Source organism: Mesocricetus auratus, unplaced genomic scaffold (genome assembly GCF_017639785.1).
Source record: "Mesocricetus auratus isolate SY011 unplaced genomic scaffold, BCM_Maur_2.0 Super-Scaffold_100009, whole genome shotgun sequence".
Classification (NCBI taxonomy): domain Eukaryota; kingdom Metazoa; phylum Chordata; class Mammalia; order Rodentia; family Cricetidae; genus Mesocricetus; species Mesocricetus auratus.
In genome coordinates, this window is record NW_024429193.1 from 3,770,971 (window position 1) to 3,785,033 (window position 14,063).

Genomic DNA, 14,063 nt, shown 5'->3' on the forward strand with positions numbered 1-14,063 from the left:
TAACATGAAAACACAGTTTATCTGGTTTTTTTTCATGTCTCTGGTCACAGCCTCTTAATCAAATTTGCTTACCATAGCCAAACAAATATGATAATCACAAGTGGCTTACCCTGGACTTGAAATTGTCTTTTAGAATTCAGTGCTTTTCTCTTTTTGAGAGACCTCCTCTGGTTTTTCTCACTGAGGTCTCTTCTCAAGATTAGTAAGGTGGCAGCATCCTGTCAGATGCTGTCCAAAACATGAATTCCTAACAAAATATTTTATTTTCCATTATGGTTGCACTGTATAACCTATTTTGAGCTGTCACCAGAAGAACTGAATTGGAATGTCCTGAAGGTAAAAATCTGTTCAAATGCTAGCCAAGGCTATTTGTTCATCACACATGCTATCGGGAGCTCCTCTGACTAATAGTTTTCCATAATACACCATCTGGAGATTTCTACCATCCTGAAGCATCTCCCTGCAGAGTAATCTTAGCTGCAAACTCCCAAAGGTGATACTTGCCTGGTCCCGCAAAACCGCAATTAACACACTCTATGAGCCATCTGCAATTCTACTGGGACAAACAGCCAAGGTGTCTCCCAGAATTCAAAGCTGCTTCACCTGCCCTTCAAATTGCTGTCAACTGTTTCTCAAAGTGTATAAGGCCTCACATTTAAGCCCATCCTTCATCAATAGTCTTTAGAGAATAGCTCATCTGCATTAGTTTTCATGGTGGAAACAAATGCAGGCTTCCACAATCACATTGACAGATAACAGCTGCCATCTACTGCACACCAAACACACCACTGAACTGATTGTGTGCTTTTGTTCCCCTCCTGGTAGTAGAGGAGGAACTATTCAAAGAAGGAGCTATTCTCAGAGAGGAAGTCACCTGCTTTTCCAGGTAACTGTTGACAATGACTGCCCTAGGCTAATTTTAAGCTTCTGCCCTACTATTCACAACCCGAGATCATTTTTGCCCTCTTCTAGTACTTGACTTATATCCTTTGCTGCATTCTGTTTTTGAAATATCTCTGCTCCTTTTCATGAAGAAAAATATCATAAAATCAAAGGACACGCTATATAACAAGAACACTTACAGCAATAACTGAAAATGAGGGTACTTTCCCCAAGGAAAGGACGATGGAATTTAAAACAGTCATGTGAGGAGTTAAAGCAAGCATTGGAACAATGATACATAAAGTCAAAATCATGAGAAGAGCATTAAGCATCTTTCATTGGCTCTCTGATATTTAGAAATCCTGGCTAACTTTGAAGAATTTGTTTTCTTTATCTACAATAGAAATGATAATTACTGGTCTCTTTACCGTTAACAGAGCATCAGAAGACTCAAATAATGGGAAATACAAGAAGAAACTTCATAAGACATGCAACACAACACAAAGGTGATGCAACATCTTCAATATTTTGAGCAAAGAAAGAAGAAAACTAGAAATTTGACAACAGATTGATTTTTTAAAGCAAGTAAGTGGGAACATATTTATTTTTGCTTCCTTGAATATTAAAAGGGAACATGAAAGATCAAGCCTGGGATAATTTTTTAAGAGGCAATGTTTATACAAAACTGTACTTCTCTACTTAATGGACTATAAAACCAAAGTTTCCCCCACAAATGGGGATAAGATAATTACTCCTAATGGAATCTATATAACCATGGGCATACGCTGGACAGCTTAATGAGAACAAGAGTTAAACTAGACTCTATGATCGATCTAAGTCCTTAGAGGAGTATTCTGGAGGGTGATCTGCTCCATTGGCTTCAAGGCAACAAGAGACAAGATGGTTCGACTACAAGCCTGTGTCATCTCCCTAAGTCAAGATAAACACCCACAGTACCCTGTGGGGAGGTTTAGTGGTCAGGTCTATAGCAGAAGCCTTTAACTGTTTGTTGTGGACATGGAGGCTTTGTACATTTCAGAAGGCATCATAGCAGTCTTGAGACTTCTGGTTGCAAGGCCAAGGGATGAGTCTATGATTCTTTGATAATTACTCCCCCAGTATTAACTTAGCTGAAAATACAGATAATGAAACAACTGAGATCTTACTGAATTCCTTCCAATGAGCTGGAGTTGTGTCATTAGGGAACAAAGGAAGGTATGGGTTTTTCCACTTACCCATAAAATAGGAAGTTGGTTTTTCAACTTAGTTACATTTTCTAGTAGCCCTCCTAGCTGCGGTACCACTCATGGCCATGATAATAATGATTTTGCTGCTTTTTTGGAAGTGTTGGGACTAGAGACATAATGCTTCTACTGTTAGCTACAAGATCCAAAGCTGTGCATGCTCTTTCCTGCCCTCATATGTAACTCCTCACTATTTATATTTTCTCTAGATTTTCACAGACACTTTGAACTACATAATCTTCACCATTAATGTTCTACAGCTTTGTAAACATTACTAGTGTGAAGACTTGCAGAGGGCTGAGTTGAGATACTAGAACACTAATGTACCTAAATCTAATAGTTACCTGCATGATAACAGTACCATGTTTGTATGCTAGTTGGACCAGAATTGAGGAGTACCTCAGTCACAATACTCCTAGCCCCTGTGTTTCTGTATGTTGGGTTCATAGTGAAAACACCCAAGACACATTTTCTTGCAAAATCTGTAGTATTATCATCCCAGTGTTAGGAGTGTAGGAGAAGACGTGGTGCATGGAATGAATACACACTGATCCATCCATTTATTCATTACACAGGAACATATATGAGAATGTCTGACGACTAAGCCCAGTCTTTACTGGCAGTACACAAACAGATTGATACAACAATGATGTATTTAATAATATGTGACATAAAAGTATATAGTAACTTTGGATGTATAACATCTACACCCATATTGTGGACCGCTTTGACCTGATTTAACATGTCAGACATTAAATGTATTATCAGGCACTCTGATCAGGGTGTATTCTACTATCTTTATTCAGACTACCTTGAAGCACATCCTGTGGCCCATTCACCACTCTGGACTCTAATAAAATCAGAGAAAGGAAAACACAGTAATAATAACACAAACAATAAATAGCACTCAGGGAAGTGCAACAGTTTGAATGATGAATGTATTTATAGCCCACAAAAAGCAAAAAGGCCATCTTTAAGATGTGGCTGTGAAATGCTATCCTGAAAGTCACCATAAAGACAAAGAAAAGAAAAGGCACAACAAAAAAAAATAAAAAAATAATCTTTCTATGAAACAGTGTCCCATGGTCCCCCGAAAAAAGGAAAAAAATACCATGGGACATAAACAGACAACTGAGCTGGGCATTGGTGGTGCACACACCTTTAATGCCAGCACTGGGGAGGCAGAGGCAGGCGGATCATTGTGAGTCTGAGGCCAGCCTGGTCTACAGAGCAAGTTCGAGGACAGTCTCCAAAACAAAACAGAGAAACCCTGTCTCAAAAAACAAACAAATAAATAAATAAATAAAATGAAATAAAAAATAAACAGACAACTGGCTTGGCAGCCCATGTAGTGAAAAGAAAACTCAAGAATCTCACGCCGTATGCAGGACAGCACATTATTATGGCCCAAGAAGGCTTCTTGGGGCTCCCATACAGAAGAAATGACTGACAGTTGAAAGCTGTCAAGTTTGCACTATGTGCCCAGCACTGATCTAAGCACTTGTACTTAGTACCTTAGCAATCCTTAGCAATCTGCTGTAGCATTTAGGAAAGGAATTATTACACACTGATATTTCAATAGCTAAATTAAATGGAAATTTAATTAATATGTCTATTTTTCCTCTCTTTTATTGATTCTTTATTGTAATAAAAAATTTATAAAATTTTTTTCACATGTTACCCCAGCTCCCTCTCCTCCTCCACCTCACCTAGACCCCAAACCCATCCCCCCTCTGCTCCCCAGGGAGTCTGGGCCCTTCATGGGGTATCTCCAGAGTCTATAATATCATCCCGGGCAGGGCCTAGGCCCTCCCCTATGTGTCCAGGCTGAGAGAGCATCTCTCCATGTGGAATGGGTTCCCAAAGTTCATTTGTATGCCAGGGATAAATACTGATCTACTATCTGAGGTCCCATAGATGGTTGAGTCCTCCTCACTCACACCCAGGTTCAGGGGGTCTGAATCAGTCCCATGCTGGCCTCTCAGTCACCAGTCTGGGGTCCATGAGTTTCACCTTATAAGGTGTAAAATATGGCTGTGGAAGCTTGATTTCGACCTCAAAGTCTAATGTTTAACCATTCTTGTTCTTTTTTTCCTTTTTATTTAAATTAGAAACAATCTTATTTTATATATCAATACCAGTTCCGTCTTCCATCCATCCTCCCATGCCACCCACCCACCCTCCATACCATCTCTCTTCTGCTCCCCAGGGACAGTAAAGCCCTTTATGGGGATCATCAAAGGCTGTCACATCATTTGGAGCAGGGCCTAGGTTCTCCCCCATATATCTAGGCTGAGAGAGTATCCCTCTATGCGGAATGGGCTACAAAATCCATTCCTACAATAGCAGTAAACACTGATCCACTACCAGAGGCCCCATAGAATGCCCAGGATTCTTAATTGACACCCACGTTCAGCCAGCCTGGTTCCTTTCTATGCTGGTTTCCCAGCTACCAGTCTGGGGTCCATGAGCTTCCCCTTGTTCAGGTCAGCTGTTTCTGTGGATTTCTCCAGCCTGGTCTTGACCACTTTGCTCATCACTCCTCCCTCGCTGCAACTGGATTCCAGGAGTTCGGCTCCGTGTTTAGCTGTTTCCATCAGCTACTGTATGAAGGCTCTAGGATGGCATATAAGGTAGTCATCAGTCTCATTATCAGAGAAGGGTATTTAAGGTAGCCTCTCTACTATTGTTTAGATTGTTAGTTGGGGTCATCATTGTGGACCTCTGGGCATTTCCCTAGTGCCAGATTTCTCTTTCCTATAATGGCTCCCCCATTAAGGTATCTCCTTTTCCTGCTCTCCTCTATTCTTCCCCTGACTCAATCTTCCTGCTCCCTCATGTCCTCCCTGGCTTCTTTTTCTCCCCTTCTCAATCTCCTTCTCACTTCCCTCCATGCTGCCAATTTGGTCATACATCTGTATTAACAGTATATTCCAGTTCGGAACAAGTCTTTCATCGTGGCCACATGCAAACCTTCCATTTGCCAATCATAAACCATCTATTACCATATAGGCTCCAGACAAAATGACCCAAATTCATACCTCTAAGACCTGGTTCCAGCAATAATACCAAAGTCTATTCTAATGGTTGAGGCTGTCTCACACACACATAGTGTTACCATAGTTGGTAAATCACAGACTTCACACAGAATACAAATGCAGAAAGTATTAGATAACAAATGAAAGGAGGAGGTTGTGAGATTTGTGGGGGACACATATAATGTCACACTGCATATCCAGCACACTTTTATTGTTACCCCTTAAATATGGATACCCAACTGAGGCTTTTCTAGAAGCTTAGAGACGGGTTAAGAAATGAAAGCTAGACTCACATACAAAAAAAAAAAACAACACAAACAAACAAACAAAAACGCACAAACATTATTCTGTTGGGGTTCACATCGGATATCGTTCCATGTTCTTTGTCAATGGTGACACCTTTAGTCTGGCTGACATGTAAATATGTAAGTCCTTTGTCCTACCATCTTTCCTCCCCTGCTCTTTGATGCAGGTCCTAGACTCTTAGCTTTAGAGACTGTCTTGCCGATGTTTCAAACGCAGTTGTCTGCTGTCCTCTGCATTCTTGACCAGCTGTGAGTTTCTGTGATACTCTTCATCTGCAAGAGAGCAGTTTCTCTGATGAACGGTAGAGCTGAACTTACCTGTGTGTATGAAGATAAAATACTGAGAACGCCTTGGAAGTTATTCTGGTTTATGAAAATGACTGTTGTGATTTCACTACTAGGGTCCATGACCCTATCAGCCACCCATAGTTGGCTAGGTTTACAATACCAGACATGAATCCCCCGTTTTATAAAAGTCCTTTAGTCCAATTAGACAGATCTTGTTAGATTACTCCTGAAGTGTAAGCGCCACTATTACACCAGTAGAGGCATTTTTCCAGGCTGGTCAGTCTTGGGGTTCTAGCCAGAAGCCCAGAACATTGGCTATGAGATATCGTGTTCTCAGCATTTGACAGTATGTGGCACCATGACGTCCCAACAATTGGAATCAGCCAAACAAGACCAGCAAACTGATAACGTCAGCTGACGTCTTCATGTGGGTGACAGAGATCTCACAAGGTCCTATCCCTAGATAAAGAGCATAGGCAATCAATGGCTTCTGAGAGAGGGAGAGACATTTTTCTCTAGGGATGAAAGCCCTGATAGGTTTAGATTATCTAATCTCAAGTGGTTAGCACTGCAATACTAAGTGGATTCAGGTGTGTGTGTGTGGTGTGTGCGTGTGTGTATGTATGTGTGTGTCTGTTCAACAACAATTGTTATAGAAGTCATGAACTTGAGGACTGTGGCGGGGGAAGGTCACAGGAGGAGATGGAGTGAAGTAAGAAGGATGGGGCTGATGAAAATACTATATAATATTCAAAAAACAATTCACTTGCGTTTTGTCTTCAATATTTTAGGTGGACACAGACTTTTTTAGCTAACATGATTTAGTAGATAGCTATTATCCATTCAGATACACTGAATCACAGAATATTCCCACTGGAGAGCAATTAATGATGGCATCCCTTTGTTGGTTTGAGAGTCATCCTTTCCCTTTGGAAGATGAAACGATCTCTTTGTTAGCTGCCACTTGTGATCCATGCAGTGCTCCCTGGGCTCTGGTGTCAGTGAGGGTGCTGCGCCTGCCTCCTGGCTCCTCCACCCACTCAGCTGCAGTTCTCATTGGGACATAAGATGCTTACTTCAACCTTAAATGTGTGCCACCTTAGACTCAACCTAAAGTACGCCCTTTTCTTCTGGGTTTCTAAGATATTTTTCTGTGCGTATTAGGCTTCTGACCTTATGGTAAACAGTTAGCTGGTGTAAGGAAACAAAGGTTGCTGCCCAGCAGCCAGGAAAGAGAAAAGTCCAGTTCATTGTAACACTCTTCCCAAGTAGCTCCCAGGGTCCAAACTGAATGGATATAATTTTGTAGCTACTAATTTTCCAAGTAATTCAAAAGAAGTACTGAGGAATAAAATGTAGGTGGACAAAGAAAGAGCCTTTTAATGCATTTTGCAATTTATGCAAATCTATACCACTGCAGTTTGCCATTTAGGAAATTACCTTAAACCATTTTCCATTCACCCACTGTTAACCTAGCTTGACAAATGTCCACCAACTCCCCTATGGCTAGGGCAGTACAAACCACATTTATCCCACCAGCTGGATTTTATTTTACTAAAAGACTCCTGCCACCCCTGATGGCTGTCAGTTGCGACTTTTGTGGTTGTGAAAAACCATTGAAACAAGTGCCCAGAAACTAACCTCTCCAGTCTCCTTCCAGAGACTTTCAGGAACAATTGAAAACAAAGTCTATAGATACGTAGTGTTTTCTTTTCATCACATTCTTTGTTTTCATGCAACCATGAGTATAAATGTGTATAGTTTAGGGCCAGACTAACAAGAATCTGTGCAGAGGCACAAATCTTCCCAGTGATGGATGGACAGGCTGCTACCTGCCTATGTCTGTCTCTCTCTCCTCCCTGAGTCTGCCTCCAGAGCAAGGAGCTGATTTTCTTTCAAAACCCACCTGAAAACAGAAAAATAGAAATAAAGCAAAGCAAAACAAAACAAAACAAAAACAAACAGCCCTCTGCAAGGGAGGGGGTGATCTGGGACTGCCCTTTCTCACATCGTGCCTTGTTCCCAGGGGAACCATTTTCTCTTGTGTCTGCAGGAACAAAGCAGTTTCCATCATGTGTGTAAGAGTATACTGTTGTGAGGTTTTCTGTGTATTCACCCTTTATTCAGGGGAAGTTTTGAATCTGAACTTCATTCAGCAACAGATTTTGATGTTACAGAAACATTTTCTGTTTGCTAAGTCACAGTAAGTCTCCGAGGACAAGGAGCATATAATCACATATATAATCACATCATCTGAAAGTACGTAAGAACGGTACACAAAAGGAAGAAGCCATTCAGGGACTCAGAGAAAGAAGCAGCATGGTTTTCCTCTAACATTTACACACACACACACACACACACAAATATGGACAAGCACTTTCTTAGTGTAAGGCTCCCTACACACTATACAATATGAAGATAACCTTAAAATTCAGATCATTCTGGACTTAAATCCTCATATTTCTCTATTACCTTGAGAAGAAATACCTTATGCCTTTCATTGATTTTGAACAAAAATACTGGCTATTTCATGAAGTCTACCTTCTTAGAACCAGAGAATCAATCTCAAACTGACCCTACCATTTATGTAACCATCGGTTTTACACACACACGCGCGCGTGCACACACACACACACGCACACACATGAGAGAGAGAGAGGTAGGGAGAAGGGAGGGAGAGAGACTCCAAAACCAATTTGCCTTAAAGAAATACTTCTTTTGTTTTTTGCAATGTTTTTCCTTCTTTCTGATATGAAACCCTATGAATACCACTATAATCCACTGAACCATCCAGGAAGCTCAGAACTGTAGTCCTCAAGATAGAGGCCGGTAAGGACCAACAATGGATTTACCTCTCTTAAGTGATTATTAAATCATGGGCACCAAGGATCTTAAAGTCATAAGACAGTTGAGTAGCAGAAGGATGGCCCTCTGCCTTCCCTGTCTACCTTGCTTTCTTTACATGAAGGAAATAACTACTTCGTTGTATTTTTGTAAATACCACCCAACAACCCATGAAACATGCATCTCCTTGTCCATCCTCAAGACTGCTCTGGTGGCTGATGTCCTGGGCACTTGATCAAAGAGTGGTTTCTTCTGTATTCCTTATTTTCCTGAATCTCTGGTGTGCCTATCATTCAACCAACACACTGTATAATTAAAGCGTTGTCTTCTCTGGGAAGACAGGACAGCCCAACAGCAGTAAAGCTCCTATTATAGACTTTTTTCATGCCTGTTCTGCCTCTGTTGTTACTTTTTAATCATCACTCCCACCAGGCATTGTCTGCCTGTTGAGACAGTAGCTAAATGAGTTGAGAATTCTATCAGGCTTACATCAGCAGTGGGTGCTCCACACATTACCAATTCATTAGAAAAAGAAACTAAAAAGAAATAAAAAGTTTTCTCTTTCACTTTGAACAGATCATGGACGTCACTCTATAACAAGGAAAGTTCATGTTCAATCACTATAGACACACACAGCGCCAGGCTGGGTAGGCCTGCTGTCTGTTTACACAACACAAAGCAGTCTTCATTAAAATGTAGCCTGTTATTTCATTCCCAATCTCCATTATAGCTCCTAGAATTCAGATGTTTCAATATTAACTAAGGACAAAGTGTGTAGAAAACAGGTGAAACAAAATCAAATCGCCATGAGCGTTCCTATATGTCATAGACATCACGCACATGGCTAACAACAGCTGATTTTAGCTCCTAAGTACATATGTATAGTTAAGGCTATCATTTAAAGTATTTTATTGGAATACTTACTGATTTCTGTGTTGATTCAGAAAAACACAATTGGAGGAAATATCCTCAACTCATGGCCACCAGATACCGTACTTTTGCCTAACACCATAATTTACATTTAGTCATGCTCAGAATAAAAATAATTACATAACCTTTTGTTTAAAGTTGTCACAAAGATGAGATTTAAATACACTTATATATGTAAGTAGTCCCGTAACAGAAAAATTTTTTGTGGGTGCCCATATCTATATGTTATCATATATCACTTTTGCTGTATTAGTGCAAATAAACACTAATGTGCCTATTTCTGTGACTCAACTGGCTGCTTGTGACAACTTCACCCATCAGCTACAAATATCAAGGAAAAAACTTAAAATTTAAGGTTGTTTATTTTAAGATTGATTTACTTTATTATTTCATGTGCACATGTTTTGCCTGCCTGAATGTCTGTGTACCATATCTACACCTGGTGTCTGCGGAGGTTAGAAGAGGACTTAAGAGTCCTTGGAAGTAAACCTACTAGTTGTGAGTCACCATGTGGTTTCTGGAAATTGAACTTCTGTCCTCTGTAAAGTAACAAGTGCTCTTAACCACTGAGCCAACTCTACAGTCCCTCCTAGATCATTCTTATTTACCAAACATTCTTTCCTTCAGTTCATTTGAGAGTGAAACTAAGCACGTATGTTTTTTGAAAATATAGGTATTTTGCAATGTTTTTAATCTGGTCACCCTTTAAAGGAAATTTATTTTCCTTTCTACAATATGTAGATAAAGCCCTCAAAAGTGGCAAATATTTTTTGCACATTATATGTAGCATACTTCTATATAACAATGCTATTAAAATTGTCATAGTTGATGACCCAATAAACTAAATATATATATATATACATGTATATATCATATAAGGCATCCTTAGTTCCCAGACCAACTCCTCTCTTGCCTCTTTCATTATTTGTTTTTAAATGGCAATCGGTTCTTAAAGGTATCTTTGTGAAGAATTCAGATACATAGTTTTTTGAGTACAGCAAAATTTGTGCTTATTCCCACCAGTAGTGACTTACAGAACCAGCCATTAATTCAAAAAGTCATCAACCACTAGAAATATTTTGAGATCTTCTTAGAGAAGTACATTCTGAGAGGTAGCCAGTGGAAATATGGAAGTTTAATTTTTAGAATTGATAGCTCTGAGTTTCAGTTCTAGCTTCATGATTTTGGGGCCTTTGTGGAAAATGGCAGAATGACCCATCTCCATTGTTGATTTGTGATTCCAAGTTCATGATAGTATCGTCTCACTCCACATTAAGGCAACCATCACAGAAGTTAGAGGAACACCAACTATAGAACACATTGACTAACCAAACACATGCATGGTGAATATCTTGTATACAATGCCCATCCACTCAAAATGATTGATTTTCCCTGGGAAAGATAAAATTAACACATGGCCTCCGAGAAGGAGAATGTCACATGGAAGTCTGGAAAATAATTCCAAATGTGAAGATGCAGAATTATTTGTGATAAGTTAATCTTTAAGACTATATTATATTGGCTATTGGGAGTCTTAGCATCATTAATGTGGCCATATTGGCTCACATTTGGGAAAGTTTCATTTTTTACTCTGTATCTCAATAACAATTCATAGAGGAAAGGTTGCAACTGTGGCATATCCACCCCCACTGAAAATAACAAGAGTCATAACTCAACATTCAGGGGTTTACATGAAGCTTCCCACAAAGGCTTTGTGTCACCCAGGTATAAACAAAGTATTTGGAAAAGGCTTGTAATGGCACACAGACTGAGCTTTTCCTAAGTATTTCTTATGCTGAAAATAGTAACACGTGGTAATCACATTTTTGGGATAAAGTCTGTGGGACAAAAAGGATAATGCATAAAATTAAGGATCAAAGAGAATGATGAACATTGCCACAAATATTAATATGCTACAGCCAAGTAAAGAGAAAATTCATAGAGCTTGAGAAACTTCTAGCTCAACTTCAACAAAAGACTAAGTAGGTAGGTAAATACATACATAAATGCATATATGCATACATACATACATAGATACTATACATGGTATATATACATATATATGTCTGTATATATGTATATATATGTATATAAAATCCACAATAAATAAAGAACTGATAATCTGAAAATTAAACACAATAAAACAAAGTTACCAAACAATAAATGTGGTCATATACTCAAAAGACAAGATACAAATGACCACAAGGTTGAAAATAATTTTCCTTCTGCACAATAGTGAGACACGGAACCCACCTAGCTGTCCATCAAATGATTACCAGACAAGGGCTGTGTGCACCAGCCAGGCCAGGTGGCACACTCCTGTCATCCCAGAACAGGGGAGCCTAAAACATGATGGAGAGGCACGCTTGAGCTATACAGCCAATTCTAAGGTTGGACTGCAAGTACAAAGACCCTGCCTCAAATAAACAACTGCAACCCAAATCTATTTTTAAACATGAAAAGCTAGTATTCATAAATGAAATCTGCTTATGAGATTTTGTGTCATAACTTGTCTTAAGATTCCTGCTGTGTATGTGCAATGACGAGTTTATCTTCTGAGAAGGTCAACAGAGTATACTCACCCGAAGCAAATGGAAGTAATATATTGAAATCACAAGTTTAATGACCTTGGCTATAATGGGATTAATATTAGTGTGAAATATCTTAACCTTACCATTTTGGGTCTAATTACCAATGAGTGTGTGTATGAAAATCACACTTAATTATATTTATAAAAGCAGAGGACTAGAGTAAGACATTAGATAGTGTCCTTTGCTATTGGAAGGGAAAGCACCTGTCAGGACAGGAGGAAGGGCATTGCATTCTCTCACCTGCTCCATGCTTCTGTAGAGCTTGATATCATGTCCATCTTCTGAAATAGACTTCATGTTCATTTTAATCCTCCAGCTTCTTCTAGGACTCTGTCAAAAACAACTAGTAGTCATCTCTACCCCCATATCACATTCCTGACTTCACTGGAAGAGTAAAAGAAATGCCTGTTGAGAAGATTATCGTGAGCCTGAGCTGCTAGCTGTATCCACACTCTCCCATAGCCACCCTCATTTATCCAGAATCTTGGCTATGGCCATCAATCTAGGTACAATCTGCATTCAGCCTTTTTCAATTCCAAACCTTCTCTACTTCCAAGGGTTCCGAAGCCCAGAACGTGTTTGTTCTTCCATGAGGATACAATTGAAAGCCTGCAAACGTGTCTTCATGACACGTTAAGTAGGATGTGCTGAAAATGCTTTATCCAACTATCTTCAAGGCATGCACAAGGCATATACAAATCCATAAATAAGTATCACGCCCACATTTAGTCCTGTATTCACTATGTATATATTTAAAAACTCTGCTATGTAAAAAACATTCCTACTGTCAGGGACCTAGATGCACAGCCCTTGGCCTGAAATGGCAAAGCAATTGACAGATTCCCAGTTTCCTGGTTTGTGAAATAAATTCTTCTCACCAGCCACCTGGGTTCTATCACTGCTTTAACCCCCAAATAACACACAAGACACTATATTAATTATGAAGCTGTTGGCCATTTGCTTTGTTTGTCATTGGCTTGCTCTGACTTAATTATTAACCTATAATTACTAATATATATTGTTATGAGGTCTAATCTTACCAAGGACTCAGCCTCATGGGTCTTCTCCCCACGGTAACATGGCGACGACTCTCTTCACTACATTTCCCAGAATCCTCTGAGACCCCCTAGTCCCACCTATCTTGCTTCCCTATTGGGCAATGGTGCTTTATTCATCAGCATAAACACAGAGGGACTTCCCCCATGACTGGTTCTCTTTACAGCAAACATTGGTGGCCAGTTTTGCCATTTGTTTGCTATTTTTTATTTGCAAATGTTTATTTGAAATAGGGTCTTGTTATGTATCCCATGCCAGCAGGGAGCTCATAGTTTTCCTTGTCTCTCCAGAACTGGCATCACACAACAGGCACCGTTTTCTTATTTTAAGCCTTCTGCCTCACTCCACATTTGCCCTGTGTTCAGTTTACGTCTTTAGTCTAACATTTGGGAATTAACGTCCTGCAGAATTTTGTTCTTTCTATCATTTTGTGGAAACCACATTCGAACCACAATTCCAGTTTTCACCACTAAATGCTGCCAGTCTCTACCCTACCATCTCCTGAATATTTTCATTCAGTTTTCCCATAGTCACACTAAACTCAATTACTTCCTTACTGAAACTCACTCTGCTAAGTGCTAAAATTTGATTGTTACCCAGATACATTGATTTTTATTTTTATTTATTTATTTATTTATTTATTTATTTATTTATTTATTTTTTGTCTCATTCAAGTCTTTACTAGATTGGATGAGGACCACTCACACTGGAAGAGATGTTCTATTCAGCATACTGAGTACTGATTCAAGTGCTAATCTCATCCAGATCCTTAGCCTTTATGCCTTCAGGTTCTTTTTTTTTTTAATTTTAAATAGCTTGTTTTACATGTCAATCCCAGTTCCCTCTCCCTCCCCTCCTCCCACACTCCCCTTCCCCCCCACCCTC

The 14,063-nt window shown here is 39.5% G+C and overlaps 1 long non-coding RNA gene across 1 annotated transcript; it reads right to left on the minus strand.

Moving 5' to 3' along the window:
• Positions 1-4,690: 4,690 nt before the first annotated feature.
• On the minus strand, positions 4,691-13,205 carry LOC110343428. Its single transcript, XR_002385698.2, has 4 exons — positions 13,163-13,205; positions 12,363-12,452; positions 5,608-5,742; positions 4,691-4,742 (listed from the first exon to the last, which is right to left on the minus strand). It is a non-coding gene; the product is annotated as an uncharacterized LOC110343428 (long non-coding RNA).
• Between the last annotated feature and the right edge of the window lie 858 nt (positions 13,206-14,063).